This window comes from Pleurodeles waltl, chromosome 3_1 (genome assembly GCF_031143425.1).
Source record: "Pleurodeles waltl isolate 20211129_DDA chromosome 3_1, aPleWal1.hap1.20221129, whole genome shotgun sequence".
Taxonomy (NCBI): Eukaryota; Metazoa; Chordata; class Amphibia; order Caudata; family Salamandridae; genus Pleurodeles; species Pleurodeles waltl.
This window is the reverse complement of record NC_090440.1, coordinates 1,523,843,022-1,523,867,756: the sequence shown is the minus strand read 5'-3', so window position 1 is coordinate 1,523,867,756 and position 24,735 is coordinate 1,523,843,022.

The window sequence follows — 24,735 nt, the reverse complement described above, 5'->3', positions numbered from 1 at the left end:
CTCTAACACCTGCTCTAAGTCACATGGATGTTTTCTTTACTCTCTTAATGTATTTCAGCAAATTGCTAACAACCCATTTTAAAGATCACAACACCACCCTCACTTGTTTTTGGAATGTGATGCCCCCCACAACCTAACACAGACTAATCTCCTTTAGCTCAACAATTAAACCCACCAAATCTCTGCACAGCTCACATATCCCTCTTTTCCCACTAATGATCACACCTAACTTCAATTACTTTAATCTACCACAAATAAATTAAATTGAATGCATGGAATGGTTTAAGCGCACAAGACCAATCCAAATAATCAACAATAATGAGTAACCACTAACCTTGGACCCCGGTGCAATGTGCTGGCAACTGTAAAGCGCTTCAACTCCTCATCAAAGTTGGTAAATTCTATAAAAATGCAATTACAGGACACTCCAATCCCAGTCCCAGATGCCTTTACCCCTGTTAGCGCCCCTGTTGCCCCTGCAGTCTCAGGGGAGCCACTTTTAACATTTAATAATGGCTTTTTAAAGACTACAGACATCTTTGACAGCTTAGTTGTTGTTGTGAGCCAGACCTCGGGTCGCCTTCTTCTCAAAGTTGGATGACCAAATCAGAAGAGTGCTTCCTTTTTTCCTAAAAATACCTTGTTTGTCCCCGTGCGGTGAGTGACAGCTGAGTCACAGATACCAGACCACATCCTGCTGAGGTGTCCGCTGGAGGTCATGCGACTGACAGATGAAGGAGAGGAAAACAATGAACATTACCCAACGCTGCTTGACAAGATTACTGTGTTTGTTTGAAAACAGCTCTTTCAATTGAAAGCCTGACAATGCTAACAGAGATGGCTGACCCTGACGGCATTCTCTGGGCTGTGCATGTGATTAGGGAGCAGTGACTGGCATCAGGTGCTGTTAAGATACGCATTACTATCCCTGGATTTGTGCTACAATATAGTTCGGATCGTCACTGTCATTTAAAGGCGAATTCTCAATAAGAGTTTGATAAATTATTCTTTCAGAAAAATTGTGTTAATAAATTCGCCTCAGACCGGTAGTACAATTGGAGGTCGTCCAGTCTGCAGTGGTACTTATTGTAGAGCCTAGAAAGGCACTAAGAGCTTCTGTTCACAGTCACAAACCTTGCAGTTCCTGTGGCTTAAACGTCGTTGCCCAAAGGAGAGTAATGGCCAGAGAGCGGACAAGCCTTTTTGACTGTGTGGATCAGTAATATTGCACTGACGGCAGTAGAAGGCATCGTTCTGCATTTACTCGGGGACCACGGGCTGTAGAGTATTGTAGTCTCTTAAGGCCACGTTGTACTGAATGTGTGGCCTCACCTTTAAGCAATAAAGTCCATGAATAAAGCATTTTAAGTGCTCAAAGTAGCCAAAGCACCCATTTGCAGAGGATTTGTTTTCACTTGAGGAAACAAAAATATTGAACGTTGGCACTGCACAGCCTGTTCCTCCCTATGGAACTCGCCCTTACTGCACCTCGTAGCATGGGCCACCGATATCTGTCTCAGGGGAATACTTTTAAGATCATCCACCTCCAAGGAATTCAACTACCTTGTTAATTCTTTTCACCTCCCCATGATCCATCTAAATCCAAGGATGGTTCAGTTTGTAGTTTTCTCTTTAAAACCACATACAAAAATTGAATGAATTTATTTAACAATAGGTGTTTTTTTATATATATATATATATATATATAGTACTTAGTGGTAGTTACAGTTATGACCTATTTTTATAGGAAGAGCGCTTTTTGTTTTGCCAATAACTTTGGAGCTTCTTAATGAATCTTTTGTGAAATTTTCAAAACTTATATTTTGGTCACTTTAACTACTGTCTTGAAAGTTTTGGGTTGATCTGTCAAGTCGGGCCCGACAAAATGGGGGGGCGGGGGGGAGCAAAACTCTTTTTCCCATAGACATTTTGAATACAACTTCAACCTGAACTGCTGAATGGAATGACACCAAATTTGGAAAAAAGCTAGCTCTTGGTGCAAATCCGTTCAGTGGCTTTAGTGATATTGAAGGGCAAAAAATAAAGATATCTAGGGACGTGGATCCTACATTACTCCAACTTCCACTGTGCAAGTGTTGGCAGCCATCCTGGGACTCGGCTGAGAAAAAAAATGAAAAAAAAGAAAAAGGGCCAGGGTAGGGTCACTCTAAGCCCCTAGCCTTGGTCTAGGGGTCCCTTACAGAACCTGCCAGGGCTAAAAAGCATTTATTAAAAAATAATCTCAGGAAAATCTGTGGAGCCGGATCTGTGGATTTTCCCAACATTTTTTTTAAAAAAAAGGGCTGCTCCTTTTTATTATGCCCCAGAGTAGGCCTGGTCCGGAGGCACTGGGGGCTTTAAAAAGGAAGGGAGCACCTGGGTTCTCCCTAGTAGGGCTTTTATTAGCCCTGGGGACAGCTGCTTCCCAGGGCGGTAACTTTCAATTGCATGCAGGGGACCACCACCCCCACAGCCCCATGGAACGCCACCTCCCTGGGCCGAAAAAAGGTAAGGAACGGGGTCTGTTGCAAACCCCACCTTCTCAGACCAAATTTTAAATGTCGGAGGGGACTGTGTGGCACCTCTTGAGGAGCCAACGATGTCCCCGGGGACCGCCATCCCCAAGACATCCCACACAGATATGCAGGCAGGAAAACAGAGGAAACAATTGCTTTTACAGATAGATATCAGCTACATCTTTAACAGCTCCCTGCGTGCAAAAGCAATGTCAGCTCTGACAAGAAGCGAGCAGCCGGCTAGGACCGTGGGGGCCTTCCGGCTCTCCCTGCAGTCTTCTTGCACACAGGGCATCCAGGACAGATGACCAGGTCCTGGGGGATGGGGTCCCTGGGGACATAATTGGCCAGGAGAGGGGACTGCGCTGCCCCCTCTCCCCAAAATTAAAAAAAAAACAAATTACAAGGCCTGGCCCTGGGGGATGGGGTCCCGGCCCAAAACTTGCCAGGGCCTAAGGTAACTATAACTTGTGCTCTCGCCATGCACTGCTAATTACCCCCGATATAACAGCACTCATGACAACTTTTATAACATCAATAAAAATATCAATGAAATATTAGAAGTAAAATTTTTGAAGAAAAAACTGTGCATGGCAGGGGTGCGAGTTATAGTTACCTTAGGCCACGATTTATAGTTACTTGAAATAACCCTGACTATAGCTACTGAATTTCTCTGGTATTGTGTGAGTAAATTCAGAAACTTATGATAACATCCCTGTAACCTCTGGCTTTTTAAGTGAAAATATATATACATTACCTAGTAGCGGTCGCCAGTAGGTAGTTATAGTTAGGACCATGTTTCCATAAGAAAAGGATTTTTTGACTTGCCTATATCTTTGACACTTTTTGACGAATGTCAGCATATTTTGAAAACAAAAGTGTGCCAGTGGTTCTTGCTGCACACAGAAAGTTTCAGAGTGATCCATCAAACGGGGGCTGAGAAAAAGGGGGGTAAAAAAACACGTCTTTCCCATGTTTATTCCCATAGGAGTTTTGAACACGACTACAGCCCGAACAACTGTACGAAATTACACCAAATTTGGCAGAAAGGTAGGTTTCAGTATGTAGATTACACTTTTTGATGTAAATCCATTCAATAGTTTTTGAGATATTAAAGGGAAAATCAATATGTTTCTCTAGAGCTGCGGATCTGTTGCGATGTTTTTGCGGCGATCGTGGTGTATTCGCAAATGTGTGCAACACTGGGAATGTTGTGATTGGCTGGGCGCAATCTGACCAGAAAGTTGCGGCTGCTGTTTTAGGTAATGGGACACAGTTCCCGGGACTGGAAAATAAAATGAAAAGTGACATAAGAGGTCAGGGTGGAGGTATCCTGACCCCAGGGCTGTGATATAGTGGTGTTTTAGGGTGAAATTAAGACCATCAAATTATTTTTTTCCAAGGCATGCGATATTCACAAATATACACAATGAAGCTCAGCATGGCCACCCCATGTAATGTTGCGACTAATCCACTAAAATCGGTAACAAAAAAAAAATCTTAGTTATTCATACACTAAATCATTCACTCATAGTAGCATTGAGAAACTCATGCACCCACTCACAGACCAAGCCAGATCCTCACATACCCACTCACAGACCTTCTTAGATCCTCACTTACTCACAGGCCCTCAGACACTCATACACCCACTCACAGACCCTCTCAGTCACTCATACACCCACACACACCCTCATGCACTCACTCACACACCCAATCAGACACTCTAGCACCAACTCAAAGACCCACTCAGGCACTGACACACCCACTCACAGACCAAATCAGACCCCCACGCACCCACTCACAGACCCACTCAGACACTGACGCACCTACTCACAAACCCACTCAGACCTTCATGCACCCACTCCCAGATCCACTCAGACACTGACATGTTCATGCACAGGCCTACTCAGAGACGGACCCGTCCACTCACAGACCCACCCAGACCCTCAGGCACCCACTTACAGACCCACTCAGATTCTCACACACCCATCCACAGACCCACTCATATACTGACACACCCACTCACATGGCCACAGAGACACAGACACACCCTCTCACAGACTCACTTAGAGACTCATGCACCCACATACACAGCAAGTCAGACTCATTCACACACTCACAGACCCAATGACAGACAGACACTCATTCACAGACCTACCGAGAGACTTATGCACCCATTCACAGAACCACAAACATCACACACCCTCACTGACAGACCCATACACCTACCCATACACCACTTACCAACCTATACAAGCACTCAGACACCTATTTTGAAACTATACAGATTACAGTTTGCAATTAAAATTCACTCAAAAATCAAAAGTTACAGGGGTGTTGCAGTTAGGAAACAGAATTTTAAAAAAACATAGAAATTCATCGAAACAACATAGGTGACAGGGACATTATAGTTAGGAAATATAATTTAAAAACCCTTCGAAATTCACTGAAAAAATATAAATGTTACAAGGACGTTATAGTTAGGAAATAGAATTTTAAAAAACTAAAAAATTCCCTACAAAAATCAAAGGTTATAGGGTGTTAAAATTAGGCTCACATTTCACTCATACAAAACCAGGGATATTCAGCAGTGATAGTTACCTGAGCTAACTATAACTTGCACCCCCGTAATGCACTGCTTATGACATCACATATTACATCACTCATGACATGGTCAGTTGCATCACTGATGTCATCACTGATAACATCTCAGATTATATCACTGATGACATCATCCACACAACCACTCACACAACACAAATACTCACATACCCATTCACAAACCTATAAAAGTCCTGACACACACCCACTCACACAGCCACTGACACAACCACTCACTCACCGATACAGCACTCATTCATCTATTCGGAGAACCATACAGCCTTTAGGGCCCCGGGGACCACCACTTCCCTGGGGGGACCCGGGCTGGCCCTGTAAACAGATGGGGGTGAGCTGCCCCCACCTTCTGGAGCCGTTAATAGCTCTGGGGACCAACCCTCCTGGTGCCAGTTATTAGTTTGCTGTCACTTGGCAGGAGCTATGAAAGTTTACACCAAGCAAAAGCAAACTCTAAGTCTGCGCTCCCAGCAGGCAGGAGCAGAAAAACTGCTCCCATCCGCAGGGAGTAGGCTTTTCATCTGTTTTCCTGTCCGTTGTTAAGTGGGGAGGAAAACAGATGAAAGAATTGCTACCACATGCAGGGAACAGAATTTCTTGTGAGAAATAAGGGACCATGGGGGATTTGAGGCTCCCCCGACGGTCCACAAAAGTGCACACTTGGTGCCATGTGTGGCCAGTAAGAAGTGGCCAGGCCCTGGGGGCCCCCCCTCCCCTTCCAATAATTAGTAGTTGGCCAGGCCCCGGGGATGGGTATGAGAAAAATGTTGCTGGCAGATATTATAGGACTCAGGGACTTAGTCCGCTGTCCTGAATTTAAAAAAGATGATATAAGGGGGCAGGGTAGGTATACCCTGCCCCTCCATGGCCCCCTGGGGAACCCACAGGGAAGACACTCATCGCCCCCAAAATGGCAAATTTTGCTGCAGTCCCTCAGGAGTCCTTTTGAATTGCAGTAAAAAAAAAAAAAATGATGGCCACCATTATTTAAAATACATATGGGAACAGTAGGGGCTCCTGCCCAAGCCCTTTAGGACTTGAGGACCCCAACCCAGGGCAGTTTATGTATATTTAAGAGGAGGGGAGCGTAGAGCACCCCCCCCCCCAAAACTCTGAGCAATTTTTGGACCCAGGGGCCACTATTCCCCAAGACTCAATCCAACTATTAAGCAGAGAAGGGGCATGCTTTCCCCCCTCCCTGAGCCATATTCAGCCCCTGGACCCCCATTCCTCAGGACTCAATGTATCTAATAAAGGGAGAGGGGATTGCACAAGTCCCCTACACAGAGCCTTAAAAAATACCCTGGGGACCACATCCTCCATGACTGTTACATACCTTAAAAGGGAAGGTGGGCCATACGGCTGCCCTCCCTGAGCTTTTAATGGCCTTGTGGATCCCATTCCCCGGGGCAGGCTCACTTGCTGTGTCCCAGGGAGCACACCCTCGGACACAGTGGTTGAAACATGTGTTTGCCCACATCTGGTGGGACCAGTTCAAATCTCCTGCCAGCTAGGAGTAAACCCAAAGTCTGCTCTCAGTGGGTGGGAGCTTTAAAAATGCTTCCATCGGCTGAGAGCAGACTTATATTCTGTTTCCATGTCCACACTGTTGCGGGCAGGGAAATAGAACATTATAGTGCTCCTACCTGAATGGAGCAGCATAAATAGCTGCTTCCTCTGGGAAGGAGCAATGCTGGCTCCCACCCCATGCAGGGAGTTGGCTGGGGCCATGGAAGCCCTGGTCCTCTCCCTAAGGTCCCTAACATGTGTGTTTTCGGTGTCCTGGGTGGGCACTGGGAAATCCACCTATTATGAAGGCAGGCCCTGGGAGATGTGGTCAGGGAGGGGAAGTACGCAGCCCCCTCCGCTATTCATATGAATACATCCTTGGGGCATAGGGTCTACAGGACCTAATGAGATTCAAGGAGGAGGGCGGCACCTCCCTCCCCTTTGAAAAAATACAGCTTTGGGGTATGGGGCCTAATTACACTTGGCAAGGGGATCTATGCAGCCTCTCCCCTTTAAAAAACACATAGCCCTAGGGGATGGATTCCCCAAGGCCTAATAAGGTCCAGGAAAGGAGGCAGTGTACCCCCTCCCCTTTTTTATTATATTTGGCCCAGGGTGTGAGGTCCCCAGGGCCTAAGAAGGCCCCTTTTCAATAAGGCATACACACATTGGGGCCTACTTACAAATGGCATTTTTTAGTATATTTGGTAGCACTACAGTAGTCCTACTAATGTATTACAGATTGCAATTCAGAAACCTGAATGCTGAGGTCATTGGCTCTAGCTCTTCTATCTTTTATGTGCAGATATTTCAGACCTGTCTGTGGAGATATCTGCACACATATGCCTACATTTCAATAGTAAATATGAGTGGGTGGGGCATGGCTGGAATATGGAGAATACTTATTCCTAAAGGGGAGGAATGTAGTGAACAGCAAGGTGTGGGGGGGTCATTGGAGGCACAGGGAAGGGGTTTAGGAAGCGACATCCAGTTTTTTAGTTTCCTTCTGTCCAGAGCACTTGCACACACTGCGTCACTGCAGCAGTTTTCCCTGTCCAGAGCACTTGCACACACTGCCTGCTGTCACTGCAGCAATTTCTCCCTGTCTAGTATACTTGCACACACTGCGTTCTGTCAGTTGCAAAAGCTGTTGCACACATTGCGTGCAGTCACTTGTCGAGAGCACCTCTGTGCACTGCATGCTGTCACTGCAGCAATTTCCTCCTGTCCAGAGTCCTTGCACAGTGTGTGCTGTCACTGCAGCAGTATCCACCTCTCAAAATCACAGTTTCCCCACCCATAGCTCTTGTACCCACCACATGCTGTCACTGCATTACTTCCCCCCATCTTGAGCACTTACCTACACTGCATGCAGTCACTTGTCAAGAGCATTTGCACATGCTGTGTGCTTTCACCGAAGATGTTTCCCCTGTCCAGAACACTTGCACACTCTGTGTGCTGTCACGGCATCAGTTTCTCCCTGCCCAATGCACTTGCTCACACTGCATGCTATCACTGCAGCAGTTTCTCCCTGTCCAATGCCCTTCCACACATTGCTTGCTGTCACTGCAGCAGTTTCCCTCTGCCCAGAGCACTTGAACACGCTGCGTGCTGTCACTGCAGCAGTTTCTCCCTGCCCAATGCACTTGCACTCACTGCATTTTGACACTGCAGCAGTTTCCCTATCCACAGCACTTGCTCACATTGCACGCTGTCACTGCAGCAGTTTCTCCCTATACAGAGCACTTGCACACAACATGTGCTGTCACTGCAGCAGTTTCCTCCTGTCCAGAGCACAGTTTTCCCTGTTCAGAGCATTTGCACACATCATGTGCTGTGACTGCAGCTGTTCCCCCTGTCCAGAGCACAGTTTCCCCCTGTCTGACGTACTTGCATGCAACGCATGCTGCCACTTCACTGCAGCAGTTTCGACCTGCCCAGACTATTTGCACACACTGTGTGTAGTCACTGCAGCAGTTTTCTCCTATCAGGAGAACTTGTACACATCGCATGTTGTCATTGCAGCAGTATCCCCCTCCCCAAATCCCTTGCACACACTGTGTAGTGTCACTGCAGCAGTTCGTCCTGCCCAGGGCACTTAAACGCATTGTATGCTGTCACTGCAGCAGTTTATTCCTGCCCAGAGCACTTGCACCACCGTGTGCTCTCCCTACAGCAGTTTCCACATCCAGAGCACTTGTGCGCACTGAGTGATGTCACTGCAGCAGTTTTCCCCCTTCCCAGAGAATTTGTGCACACAGTGTGCTGTCACTGCAACAGTTTTACCCAGCCCAGAGCATTTGCAAGCACCCCGTACTGTCACTGCAGCAGTTTCTCCCTGCTCAGAGCACTTGCGCTACCGTGTGCTCTCACTGCTGCCGTTTCCACATCCAGAGCACATATGTGCACTGCGTGATGTCACTGCAGCAGTTTCCCCTTGCATAGAGCACTTGCGCACACCGTGTGCTGTCACTGCAGCAGGTTCTCCCAGCCCAGAGCACTTGAATGTATCGCCTGCTGTTACTGCAGCAGTTTCTCCCTGCCAAGAGCACCTGCACACACCACGTGCTCTCACTGCAGCAGTTTCTCTCCGCCCACAGCACTTGTGCCACCATGTGATCTCACTGCAGCAGTTTCTCCCTTCCCAGAGCACTTGAATGCATCGCCTGCTGTTACTGCAGCAGTTTCTCCCTGCCCAGAACACTTGCACACACCTTGTACTGTCACTGCAGCAGTTTCTCCCAGCCCAGAGCACTTGCACCACCGCTTGTTCTCCCTGCAGCAGTTTCTCCCGGCCCAGAGCACTTGCACCACCGCTTGTTCTCCCTGCAGCGGTTTCCACATCCAGAGCACTTGCAAGCACCGTATGCTGTCACTGCAGCAGTTTCTCCCTGCCAAGAGCACTTGCGCTACCGCATGCTCTCACTGCAGCAGTTTTGGCACCCAGAGCACTTGTGGGCACTGCGTGATGGCACTGCAGCAGTTTCTCCCTGCCCAGAGCACTTGCACGTATTGCCTGCTGTTACTGCAGCAGTTTCACCCTGCCCACAGCGCTTGCACACACCACGTGCTGTCACTGCAGCAGTTTCTCTCTGCCCAGAGCACTTGCTCCGCCATGTGCTCTCACTGCAGCAGTTTCTCCCAGCCCAGAGCGCTTGCACACACCACGTGCTGTCACTGCAGCAGTTTCTCTCTGCCCACAGCACTTGCTCCGCCATGTGCTCTCACTGCAGCAGTTTCTCCCTGCCCAGAGCACTTGCACGTATTGCCTGCTGTTACTGCAGCAGTTTCACCCTGCCCACAGCGCTTGCACACACCACGTGCTGTCACTGCAGCAGTTTCTCTCTGCCCAGAGCACTTGCTCCGCCATGTGCTCTCACTGCAGCAGTTTCTCCCTGCCCAGAACACTTGCACGCATCCCCTGCTGTTACTGCAGCACTTTCTCCCTGCTTACAACACTTGCGCGCACCTCGTTCTGTCACTGCAGCAGTTTCTCCCAGCCCAGAGCACATGCACGCAGCGCATACTGCCACTGCAACAGTTTTTTCCCATTCGCATAGCACTTGCACACTCTCTAAATGTGCTAGTGGCAGTCAAGGTAAGACTGCGATGGGAAACGAGAGCTCTAGTTTGGCATTGTTTGACCGAAGGTCTAAAGTGATTTCCATGAATAATTGAAAGACTCTGAATTATTTATAGCCTTCCAGCAGTACAAAAGAAAAATAAAATCAGCCATGTCTTCCTCGAATTTTCCAGATGAGTTAGTTAAAAAACCCTCCAGGTTATTTACTCGGGTCAGGTTTCTTTTAGTGCTGGAAATATCCAAGCCGGTAGTCGATACACAAATCCCCCTGTTTATCTGTCTTCATCTCCAAGTCAGTAAGTGAGCATTCTCTGCTGGAGATTACCCAGGAGCACTGTAATTGGAATTCTTTGTCATGCAAATTGTGGCGGGCAGAGAAGAATAGGAGGAGAGAGGGAGCTCGGCGTTTGGTTCACAGAGGATGCTCTTGCTAATTCAGATATAGTGCTCAGCAAAGAATGGGTTGAGCTTCTTCATATTTTGTTACATACTTCCCACGAGCAAGATAGAATGTTTCATTGCTTTAGGGACTTGGTGAATATTTTCTGCTCTTGCCAATAGAAAAAACTATCTGAACTAAATTAAATATTGCAGGATTTCAATAAAAAAATTACGTTTTCATAATTAACAATCTTCCGATGTAGAGTCAAGAGTTACAGAGGGCAATAAGAACATACAGAGTAATATCAGTGGCGATTTCTGCATGAAGAAGGTATCTCATTGAACAACAGGACCTAAAGAACTACATATATATATTCATAAGCACCAAGTTAGGGAAAGTATTTTGTGCCATTCAGAGCAGAAACAGACGTACATCAAAAATCAAGACAGTCTACACAGTATTGTTTGAAATGTTTATTTCATAAATGTCATTCCATAAAACATACAGTGCATACATTTACAATACAATATAAGACAATAAAATACAAAAGAAATTCACCGAAAACAACCAATGTCTCATATGCCAAGTAAACAATTGAAAGTCCACAACATAAATCTTATAGTTCCGGTGCGGTTCATCCAACGCCTATGCTGGATCTACGATTCTAAGAATTAGATGCAATATTGTCATTAAAATAAATTGATAACGTACAAGCTAAAAAGCAGAGTCATAAAAATAACAATAAAAGATATAAAAAGAAAATAAGAAGAGATCTGATCGTAAGATTTCATAAACAATACGGTTCAATTTAAAATGCATGTGCTACCCAAATACAAACCATCGTAAATAACCCAAACTACCTATGTCCTGAAAGGACCCGATTTAAACAGACATGGACAAGGGCTAACTATGGTCCTTCCCTTAAAAGTTGATGAAGTAAATAACCAGCTTAAATGTAGATTGCTATAAAGTTCTGCATGGCTGTAGCTCAAGATCTTTTGGTTTTTCCTAGAAGCCCACTGCACATAGATATTTACTCAAGGTAAACTCAATATCAATACCAACAATACCCTTTGAAGCTTTCACATAATGTCTAAAGCCAAGCTACATAGTGGGTGAATCCACTCGGCTAGTGGCTTAGCAAAAGCTGGACAAAAAAACAGTATGTGGTCGGTGTTTTCCTTGAGGGGTAAACATAACATAGGGCAATTCTCAGTATTGACTGTTGGCCTTCCTGAAATCCACTGTGATGTAAAGTACAGAGTTTCACAGCGGTATTTAAGAAACAAAGTTTTTGCCAGTTGAGGTTGCGGCATATCCAAAAAGCATCAATAATAAGGAAGCTCCTTAAAGGCCAGGAACTCATCTGATAGTCGCCCCAAAGTATGATTACAAGAGAGATTGGCTATGATGTAATCCTAATAAGTGGTTTTCAGATGCTTTTTTGAGGCAGGTGTTAGCTTTTCTGGATTTCGTCCAGAAGGATCCCAGACCCTACTGTATCAACCACTGTCTAATGTGACTAAACCAGGAAGAAAACATTCATATCAAGAGATAGCAATTCCTTCACAGCATTTCGGTAAGGAGAAAGCTCCTCTGTGGTTCAAAGATGCATCCCAATATATGAGAGGCTTAATCTAGCAGTACAGCCATGCTACATCCAAATACATCGGGATAAGTGGAGTACTCTTAGTGAGGAGGAAGAGAGAGTGCACTAACTTGTTCTTACTCAGAGTCAATCGCTCAGTGTTTAGGTGGCCCCACATTTGAGCTCCATAGAGTGCCGCTGATTGGGCCTTTATACTCTTCCAGAGTGGGGAGTAGAGCTCTAGAGTAGGAAGATTGATTCTTTTTATAGATAGCCAAAGCTTGGTGTTGCCCTCCAGTTATTAATATGGGGGGACCATGACAGTCTGCTATCCAGCATGATGCCCAAGTTTTCAAACCTAAAGACGTGCTCTAGGGTTCCCTCATTCAGAGACACAGTATTCCTGAAAGATTTATGGGGCCTGATTACCATATATTTGGTCTTTGCCTGATTTATTTCCAGACCCTTAAAAAGACAAAACTCGTGGAAATTATTCAATAGTAGCTGCAGGCTCATTGGAAACTGGGAAATTAGGAGGGTATCGTCTGCGAAAAGGAGATCTGGGATGCAGACCCTGCTAAGCTTGGATGAATCTGTATTACCATTCCGTAAAACCCCTGTCACATCATTAACAAAAAGGGAAATGAAAGGTGGGACAAGGACGCATCCCTGTCTCACCCCCCTGACTATCGGGTTGTGGTCAGTCAATTGGCCCTGTGGGCCCCATCGGACTTGGGCAAAATTGGTCTGATGTAATCTTTTTAACAAAACAAGCAGCGCATCAGGGACCTCCAGGTTATTTAATGTGGCCCATAATAACCCTCTAGGTACTAGATTGAAAGAGCCCTGTGGTTTACAAAAGCAATATACAGCTTAAACTCCGTTAAATTAGTATAGTATAATAGAACAAATCATAGGACTTCATCTATAATACTTACTTTCGCTCTAACCCTGCCTGGAAGGGGCTCAAAATCCCTGTATCACTCATCCAAACAGAGAGTTTATTCAGTATTAGTCTTGCAAAGATCTTCAGGAGGATATCCAACAGACTTATTGGTCTATAATTTCCCGGGTTCAAACAATCCCTCTTTTCTGTGCTGTTCCAGGTTTCTGGGATCAAAGCACCCAAAGCAATAGCACTGCAGAGAAAGTTAATGTAAGGGACCCAAACTGATAGGTCGTGGGACAATAGCTCGTCCAGAATTATGTTCAGTCTTGATGCTTTACCCAATTTTACTGCAACTATATTGGTTTTTGTCTCCTGAAGGGTGAATTTGAGATCCACTGGTGATGGGTCTGGCAACATGAGAAAGATTACATAACTAGACATCCTTTCATATCATTTAGTGAAATGGTCCTCCCAGACTGCCAGATCTAAATAACAGAATATCTATGGTTTTGAGTGTACACTCCCATGAGATATTATTTTCCAAAACAATCTATTGTCGCCTGACCTAGCTGCACCTACTAAATCATTCCAAATAGAATCATCCAAGTTACATTGCGCTGTCCGTAATGTTTCCTTATTTTGAGCTCTAGATTTTCGAACCTCACCTGGAGCTTTAGTTTTAATTGCTTTTGCAAGGGCTTATTTGGCCCTTCTACAGTCGCTTGTGAACTATGCTTTTCTGCCAGAACTCTGCTTCTTAATAAAAGGTGATCCCATCCTGGCATGTTTTGACAACACCAATTTTAACATGTCAACCAAACTCGTGAGGACATCAATAATTGGAATCGCAGCGGGCAGCAAGTGACTGAAGGGTGAGAGAGCCATGGAAAATGAGGTATAGATTTCAGATAAGGCTTTAAAATTCCTTGAAATTGAAGGCCATTTAATGCACCTAGGCGCAATAGCTGGAATCATGGGAGCATAGCGTTTTTTAAACAAGGTTCCAGAAAGTTTTAAATGTAAGGAATAGTAATCACTATCCACCCTGTCAGCTGTTTTAAAGTCTACCAGTTTATCGTACATAGAGACAGAGATCAAAAGGTAGCATATTCTGGATCTAGTTGGACCTCTCCAGAATATTGGCTGACCATCTTTTCCAGAAATAGACCTGTTGTTACTTGCACGTAAACCATTAGAAATGGCAAAACGTACTAATTGGGAAGCTGCAGTTGTACACGGGACAAATGAATCAATGCTAATAAGGGGTATGCCCCAACTCTCGTCTTCCTCTTCTGTGACCAAGTCAAGACCAAATATGGGCAAGTCAAGACCATATATGGGCTCAAAAGTGACATTCCTGTCTCCTCCAATAATAATTGTACATTTGGACTTGATTGAGTTAATAAAATGCCATAACGTGGAAAGAGTTTGTGATTCCTAGTTCCTAGCTGTATGTCTTAAATAAACATTAAAACAGTACAAACTGCTTCCATTCAGCATTTTAATTTTTAGCCCAAGTATGTCCGGTGAGTCAGTACTTAATTGCTCTATACCTAGATTTAAATCAATTTTGACCCATGTCACTAGGCCCCCTGAGGCCCTGCAACTTGTCAAAGGGGCTGCATTTGCATAGTGTGGAACAAAACCAGATTTATATAATGGCTGAGTCAGTCATGCCTCTGGAACGTATAGAGATCAAATTGTGTAATTAACTTTTCCAATCAGGGGCTACCACTTTGAAATGCAAACCTGCTATGTTCCAATATACTAAGTTAAATAGACAGGAGTAGAGCCTTGCAGTTGACCTTCGGCGGGGCACACTTGGTTATGATCTGACAGGATGACTTTCATGGGCGTCTGCTAGAACAAATGGGCCGGATCCGCAATTTGATGGTTAAAAGAATACACTGATGCCTTGGCTGCCAGTGTGACTTTGCTTCCACTCTCTGTAGCTTTTCTGGGGCACCACTATTTGCATCCGTGATTAAACAATCTTGTTCATCCTAAGTATGAAAAAGCTTTAGAGGATTTCTGAGTGGGAACATTATACTGATGCTGATCATATTTATTGCCTCGAGCCACTGTCAGGTTCGGAGTCGTAGAACCTTCAAAGAGACATTGTGGTCTATAAAAGTTGCCTAGAGGGAGGGCTTTGATTATGTTTGAAGAGGAGGGTCTCTCACTTAAGAGCAGTAATAGAGTCTCTGCAATCATTGGAGTTTTGAATTTGATCAGGACTCAATTCCCAGGTGATTCTCTGAGGTAGATACCAATCCATAGAGCCCGCCTTACTGCTAACACCCGTGATAGGTCCTGTGCCCATCCTGAATTTATTTTAAGCCAATGGATTGATTTTGTTTTTTAGGGATGATAGGTTTTCGCTGGACTGTGGTGAAAGGACTGGGATGTCTTTTAGAACGATTAGGTAAGGTGTGCATTCTGGGGGAACGGAGGATAACTATTAATCGGCCTTCCGGATTGGCTAACTAGGCTGCCCTCACCCTTACTATGCTCTTTCTTTGGACGCAAGGGTTTTATTTCGGGCACAAGATTGCGTCTTCTGGCTGGACGATTTTATCTGATCATGAGCAACTTCTGGAATACAGCATGGTTGAAGGTGTTGCAAAGTAGGGTCCCTCGTCTGGGGCCATGGGCTTTTAATTGCACTAGATCTAAAAATGCAGAAGAACGGCGCCCTCCATGGGTGGTAACTGATTTTTATAAATACCCTCAAGGTCTTGTTCCACCAAACCCAGACTAGGCAAGCAAATTCAGCGTTTAAGATATTCTACACGGTAGCCAAATAGACTATCTGACCAGCCACAGGACAAGGGACCCAATGTACATATTACATGCATATTCAACACATACTTCTACAGGATACAGAAAAGGAAAATAGTTAAAACACTCATTGATTTACAAATGATCTTTGACTCAATCTCTGACTCAAACTCTTCTCTCCTGTTATCTAAATTCTCCAACTAACAGGCACACATGTCCCCCACTCCCAATAGCATCTTGAATCTTCTCTTTACTAATTTGTTTCCATTAATCTATTCCTATTCAAAACACTACAATAAATGCATATAATCTCAAGAGCACAGATTTACTACAGCTAACCCACAAGGGAAATAGAAGCACATATTACTAATTTACCACCTATTTACCTGTAACCTTGGGCTCCAGAGTACTGTGCCACCTGCTGCAAAGCACTTCAATGCCTCATCGGGGTGGTAAACAATTTACAAGTACAATAATAATCTGACATGCAGGAATCTTCGTAAAATAAAAGTGGTGTGGGGAAAGTTTACATGATATAATTAAAGCAATGTAGCAAACAAAATGGTGCATGAAAATGTGAAGCAAGGCAACCACGTACGTGAGCTATGCAGAGGAAAAGGATGCTGCCCAAGCCAACTCTATTTACCATGCTCATATATAACCAATAATGAGTTTAGAAGAATCACGTGCTTCTGAAGTACACACTGATGACACAAAGACTAGCTGCCTGCTGTATACAGATGACTGTCACCAACAGAATGAGGCCTCCATAAAATCCCCCAGATACTGCAAGAACTACTGTGACCCCATGGAACCTGAAAATAAACAAAACAAAAACTAAATACACATTCTTCCAGAACAACCCCAAAGTAAGAAAGCCTAACAGTAGTTTATGATAATATGAGAGTTTATCAAGCACACAAGTACACATATTTAGGAATAGTATTCAACAGATCTGAGCTCTACAGCCAAGAAATACCTCCAAGAGAAGGCCCTGCAAGCGTCCTACACTGTGAAAGTCAACTCTTCAGCTATGAATGTCCTAGTGAAAATCTGGATGAAACTATTTGAGAACATTTTCAAACCAATACTCCCATATGAGAGAGAAGTATTCACAGCAAATACACCAACTGGAAATCCAGCCCAATAGATACTGTGCACCTTCAGTTCTGTAGACAAATATTGCTAGCCAACACAAATGCCCCAGACATGGCCACCAAGCAGAACCTTGAAAATGACCATACTTCTTTACATAAAAGGTAGCGTGCAAAGTGCAGGATACACCTAAAAAGAAAAAACAAATACTTCCATTACAAAACCCTAAACAAAAAAACTGAAAAACAAAATTCTTAATAACTAAGAAGTAACTGTAGGATGCTGGCTCTCTTTATGGTGTACGAAAATGACGTGCACCATGCAGAGAGTCCAAGCATCCCCACCTTGATATCCAGAGGTAGAATAGACCACCTAGGACCAGATGTACAACTCTTTGGTATTGCGACTCGCAATTTGCAAATCTTTACGATTCCCAAATGCACAACAGTGTAATTCAGACTGTCTGCTATTCCCAATCGGGTCGCAAATGACCTACCTCATTAATAGTCATGAGATAGGTCACAATTTACTACCCCATTGAGAATGGCCGCACTCACAGGGATGGTGACCTCCAGTGGTCAGGCAGTTTCCTTCAAAGCCATCATCCTTATTAGTCACTGGGTCAGGTATTAACCTCCCCAAAATCTCAGGGGCCCCAACCTAGCTTTGTTCCTTCTACTTTCCAGGGGTCATCATCTGATGCACCTAACGTTTTCTGCCTCATGCCAGAACTGTGAAGGATGTTAGCCCAACACCATGGCTATGACTCTTCCATTTCCCTCAGCACCTTAATACTATTAGAATGACAAACTATGGGCCTCATTTATGAGGCCTTGTGCCATCGGAGCGCCACTTTTAGCAACGCTCTTGTGGTGCTGTACCCTGCTCTATATTTACAAGGCAGCGTTAAGCCACTTTTCGTGGCTCAATGCTGGCTTGTAAATATAGGCCGCCCCACACAGTTTTCTGCGGCACAGGGGTGTGCAATGGGTGTTGCTGTGCCACGCAACACCCATTGCTTTTTGACACTGCCCCAAATTTACGAGAAAATGTAAACCTAAGGCAGCACCAAAAACTAATGCCTCCTCAGGGGTGGCATAAGAGTGGTGCAACTTCTCTTCATTTTTTGCTTTTTCTATGTGTGCTGCGTTCTGCAGCACACATAGAAGGAGCAAATCACCATTAATGATTGTTTATACGCACAAAGGTGTCCCTTCCTACACATAAACGATCACTCCCGCAATGCAGGCATCCTTGCACCATAGTGCAAGGATGCCTGCGTTGGCAGCTGATTGAGTGCCTGGGCAGGGATAACACAGGGATGCGCCATATTCTTGAAAATACGGCACATTCCTGCGTTTTGGAAAAGATGCAGCACGACGCAGCAATATTGCTTGTGGCACTGCAATCCACCATTTCCTAATAAATGAGGCCCTTGGTATCAGAGAAATTAGGATTCAGCTTCTACATCTACCAGAAACAAGGCAAGCACCCTTTCCTTGCAGACATGTAAGACTGCTGCTCATAAAGAGCGCATGGCTTGTGCCCTCAAATCCTACCTAATCTGTTATTAAGAAGCTCTGTCACACTAGCGAAGGATGTACTTCATTACACAAATGATTGTATCTGAAGAAGTGATAATTTCTGAAGGTCTCTGCAGTATTTGTCCCAAATCTGTATTTAAGGATGATCCATATTCTGCAAAGACAGAGTATTCTGACAATATGGCGAGGGGGAGGGGCTTTTGTAATAATCTGCACTGTGCATGGTGTGAACAAGCCAACCCCTCTGCTGCGTGAGTGGAAAATAGAAAGCAAAAGTAATGGATGCACTAACCACTGCAAAACTTGGCACATTAAATCAGAGGCACCTAGAACAGGGATCGGTGGAGAAAGTGCAGTGGTGGATGGGTGAGATGGCTAGGAGCAACTTGAGGAGGGTGGGAGCTGTTCTGAACGAAAGCATGGCCTGTTGGTGCAGGGCTCTTAGCAACCATTTCAGCCAAAGGGACCTTTAAGAACAGTCTTAGTTGGATCCCCTGAACATGAGGCTGTGGGCTGACTCACCCCCCACTGCAAGTCTATGTGCTGTAAGAATGCCTGGGCACCTCAACAGTATTAGTCATTTATTTACCCACTGCGATTTAAGTGTTAGATGCCTATATTGTGTTTTTTTACTACATTAGAGATTAACGCTTGGACACTAGTGGGCTAGAATAAGCGTTTTCAAACTTATTATGAGCCACGCAGGCAATTATTACCGCTTTGATTAAGGGTGTTCAAAATAAGCAATTTAAAAGAGGAAATCATTAAAACCTTTATGAAATGTATTTTGCCTTGAAGAAATGACACCTTAATTGTATACTAGCCAAACATGTTCTAGAAGCAAGCCAAAAATGCCTTTGTGAATAAGCCCCTATATCCTCAGAGTTCTCTTTTGCTTTTGCATGGGCACATTTCCCTTTAGTCCTTTAGGTTGGCAAAAAAATTCAAACAAATGTCTGCTTCTTCATGCTTTCGGCACCTAAGCATACACCTAAAATCTATGGGGCAGTGAAGAGCCCCTGCGCTACATTAGCATCAATTTACTATGCTAATGTGGACCAACAAGGCCAAAATCACTGCGGTTATATGACGGAACACCGAATCTTAAACTACTACTAACCTTAACAACGAGGTCGGAACACCGACCTCGTCTTTACTACTAATGATTTTACCACGAATGCCTTAACAACGATATTTCATTGTAAAGGCATTCCTGATAAAATCATTAGCAATAGGCACCATTCACCCTACATCCCTCACACCACCCTCCCACCCCACCCCAAAACCTAAAACCTCCTGACTCCCCACCCACTCCCCAAAACCAAAAACGCCCCACCCCCCCAACCCCACCCTAAAACCTAAAACCCCCTGACCCCCCACCCACTCCCCAAAACCAAAAACGCCCCAACCCCCCAACCCCACCCTAAAACCTAAAACCCCCGACCCCCCACCCCCTCCCCAAAACCAAAAACGCCCCACCCCCCCAACCCCACCCCAAAACCTAAAACCCCCGGCCCCCCACCCCCTCCCCAAAACCAAAAACGCCCCACCCCCCAACCCCACCCCAAAACCTAAAACCCCCTGACCCCCACACCCTCCCCAAAACCTAAAACCCCCCACTTACCTGATTCGTCACCTTGTCATCTGCGTCATCCTCCTCAGCCGACTCCCTTGTTTGTACCTTAACCATGCATGTTCGTTGTTCAGGACATGCGTGGTTAAGGCACAAAATAACGAAGTCGTGGTTAAAGAAAGCGTTGTTCCGCTTTCGTTAACCAGGACTTTGTTATAAAAAATTCGGCATAAAGGTTGTTTACCATCACTGCACCAAATTTACAAAGTGGCACAATGCATTGTGCCACTTTGTAACCCTTTGCTCTACATTACGTCTGCACCAGGCATTATGTATACATGGGGGGGGGGTGAAAAAATGGCACAAAGAAATCTAAGAGATTTCTTTGCGTCATTTTTTTCTGCACTTTTAACGCCTGCTCAGAGCAGGATTTAAAAGGAGGGCATACCATTGTTTACAATGGGCCTCAATGGGCTTTGCAGGATTAGCGTCAACATTTTTTACGTTAAACCTGCAAAGCTCCGAACTAGAGTAAAACTTTTTGATGCTAGTTTCCCTAACTACCGCCATGGTGTGCCATATCTTAGATATGGCCCACACATGGTGGCCTTAGGGGGGGAGCTAAGGAGCGTAAGAAAAGTGGCACTGCACTGGGTGCAGCATCACTTTTCTTATAGCAGGCCCTATAAGACATATTTACAAATAGCTTGAAATTCAAACTGCCAATTGAGAATCCTTCCTGAGCCAAAGAAACTTACCCTTTGCCAATGAGAGGCCTTGCCAAGAGAAACAACATTGTAACAGAAGGAATATGTACCAGACGGGGGACAACATTTACAATGCTGTCTTTACAAGTAAATACCTTTACCATGCATTCATTACCATGCAATTTATTTACCACACATGCCTTTACAATTAAAGGTAAGTTTATTAAGATATATATATATATAATCATATATATATAATCATATATATATATGACAAAGACTAGGGATATATTTTTTCTATACAAACCTAACTTATACTAGACAAACATTAGAAATTCTAAAGCTAAAGTTATACCTTAAAAGTATCATTTATTCACCACTTTCAAGTTACTACGTCACGCACATCTTTACCCAGTGTTGTCACCTCAGTTGCACACTACATTAATTATAACTTGCAATCCTAACATGCACTGTGCTCTCACAAATGATGTGAAGTGAGATGTAATAAGTGTTGTTAAGAACGCTATGATTTCACATGATTTCACATGGTATAAGTGATGTAATATAGAAGGGTATAGAAAGTGTATGGAGAAGATGTGTGTTATAGTAATGTAGTGAGGTGACTAAACAGAACACGAAGGTGCACGACTGCATAGAGTGTAGTGGTGAAAAGTGGAGTGCCATGGAGTGGAGTAAGGATGGAGATGAAATTAGTGAGAAGTGTAGAATATGGTGTGAAAAGTAATGCAGTTTGCACTGCCTTCTGTATATCCAGATTTACCAACCAACACAGGCCATGCATGGTGGGCTTGTATTGCTTTGTAAATCTCTCTTAAGTAATGCATTGGCTATGCATCACCATGCGTGACACAAGGGTAATGCAATACAATAATAAATCTGGGTGTTAGTGATACATTGTGCCACGATATCCCACAGTATGTTTGTGGTATACTGTGACACATGCAGTTGGAAAGGCAGCATATGCATTTTCCACACTTTGGAGTACTTTGGGTTAGGGCCTTATACTTAGGTAACTTGTAGGTTTTCTTCTTTTTCCGTACTGTTACCACTTTGTTAGAGTGTTAATCGGTATAGAAAATACATTTTATCTTTCAATGATTTTTAAAAGTTTATGGTATGGCGCACTAGTAGGTAGCAAGTAACTATTTGTTTTTTAACAAATTTACCTATTTTCTTTGATTTTAAATTTTTAAAACCTGTGCGGTATTTTAGCTCAATTTGTGAGCTGCACCATAATTTTTGCATTTTTCAACTATGTAAAAATGATAAAACACACTGCAGTACACTATATTAGTAAAATAAAGTATATGACAGTGTTTTTTTCATTTTTTTAAACATATTTATGTTTTTTATTTTTTTTATACCGTGGTAATCCCAAGACAGTACCACAGTACTCCATAATATTTTTAAAAAAGTATAAAACAGCATAATTATTTTATCTACCTGTTACCACTTTAATTAAGTGATAATTGGTATGAAAAATTATAAAATCTACTACTTACCTGAATTTTATGCCCTAACCCAGAACACAGCCAGATTGCACCAAAAACAGCATGTTTTTTCACTTTTGCATAATGCCTTGTCATTGGCATGTACTGCAATTGTTTCGCGAAATTACCAAGAAATTACAGCAACAACAGCTATCACTAAGTTTTATGCCCTTTTATATTGTATCTTAAAAATACTTACCTTACTTACCTCTGACTGGAAAAAGGATCACCTGCACACCATAACCTATAATTTTGCAAAACTTCAGTCAAATCTGACTCACTGTTTGGCTTCTACATCCAAAACAAAATGCATTAGAGTCCAAATGTGTTTTGCCTCCCTTCTTTTTTACCTTGAGGCCCTTTGAGCATTCGCCACAAGCTTACCATTATCTGCCATTCAAGAAGGAAGAATAGGTCTTGAAAGTTTTGTGGAGATTTGTCAAGTGAGTGCAAAGTTATTTAGGAGCAACGTTTCGGCTTCCGCCTTCCTCAGGTAGTACAAGATGGTTTGCTCGGTGGCATCATGAAAGAAGATTCCAAATGGAATGTGGAATTCATGCAGTCCTGAAACACTTCCGATATGCAGAAATCAAGTGGTATTGTCAATGATGTTCAGTCCATCTGGATGCAGTGATTTTAAACAGTACATCTAGATGTTTTGTCTGTAGTCCAGTTAAGTTTCTTGTTAATTATTGGTGATTTGTGGTTCCTACATTATTTATTATTTATGTGATTTAGTGCCAACACCAAACCTGTAAAAAACGATGTGTAGGCTAAACAGTAAATGACCTCTGTACATGATTCAGGAACCACAAATCAGCAATAATTAACAAGAAACCTGACCAGCCTGTAGCCAATCATTCTAACCTTGTGGACCATTTACTATCAGCTTTGAAGATTTTTCCTGTGGAACATGTCTTAAAGGAAGAACTACTGGACATCAGATGGACTGAACATCACTGACAATACCAATTCATTTCTACATATCTGAAGAGTTCTCAGGACTGTATTGACCATAATACAACCAACATGATGAGATACCTGAAAACCTTCGAGAGAAGATGCAGACTTGCAGAGTACTTTAACAATAATTCTAATGTTGATCTGCCAAGCTACCTTCCAGACCCATTTAAGAAGTTCCACCATCTCAATCATTGTATCCTTTAAGGATCCAGATTTTTGCCCCGGCTGGCTGTTGTTTTCTTATGATCCTTTATATATATATATATATATATATATAATTAAGTTCAGATTTTAAACACACAAAACCATAGAAAGTCAGCAATTCAGTTATAGTTATCTCAAGAAACTATAACTCATGCCCTAAGGCAATGACAACTAGCACTGCTAATTACCCACATATTAAGCCACTCATGACAACTTCTATGACATCACTGATAATATCACTGCAACATTTGTAATGAATAATTGATGAGAAAACTGTGCATGGCAGTGGCGTACGTTATAGTTACCTTAAGACACAAGTTATAGTTACTTGAGAGCCATGAGATACCTGTTACTATAACTGGTGAATTTTAGTGGTTTTTAGATATTAAAACATTACGTTGTTACTGAGCATTTCACCTAACTATAACATTACTTTAGTTTTTTTCTGTGGAGTTCTAGGGATTCTTTAATTTAAAATATTATTTTATTACCATACCTAGCTACAGCCGCTTGTTGTGTAAAGCTAAAGGCCATGCATGGCAGGTGGTTGACTGTTGGCCTGGCCACTACCATACATAAATCCAAACCTCCACCATCCAAAGCCTGTGGCTAGGTCCTGTGGCCACACCCCTCCAAAGGAAGACAACCCCACGCTGTGCAGGGCTTCAGTCGTGCTCACCAAGGGTTTGGCCCCAGAGCCTGACCTTTGGCCAGACACTGCAGCAACCCCCCCTCTTACAGCTAACCTCACACTCCACACAGCCTTTGGCCATGTGCGACAGGGGTTGACCATAGGGGTTAGTCTTGCTCCTGTTATACTTTCTCTAAAAGATCTTACTGAATGATTCAGGAATGACACTATGGGGGTCATTACAACATTGGCGGTATAAGGTGCTTACCGCCGTGCAGAAGACCGCCAATACACCGCCGTGGCGGCGGGAGACCGCCACAGCTATTATGATACACATCACGGAATCCGCCGAAATTCAGACACCCACACAATACCGCCACACCAAAGGTCAGCGATAAACATGCGGAAACAAATCCTCCACCTCCACGTCAACAGAAACACGCCCATGCCATTACGACCCACAAATCCACGCGGCGGTCTTACAACCGCGGTATTCCATTGGCGGTACACACCGCTGCGCTCAAAATACACACACAGCTCCAAAACACCGCCACATTGGACAATTCATAATACACACACCTGATACACATACACAGACCACACCCACACATCCAATACAATATAAAACACACACCCACATCAC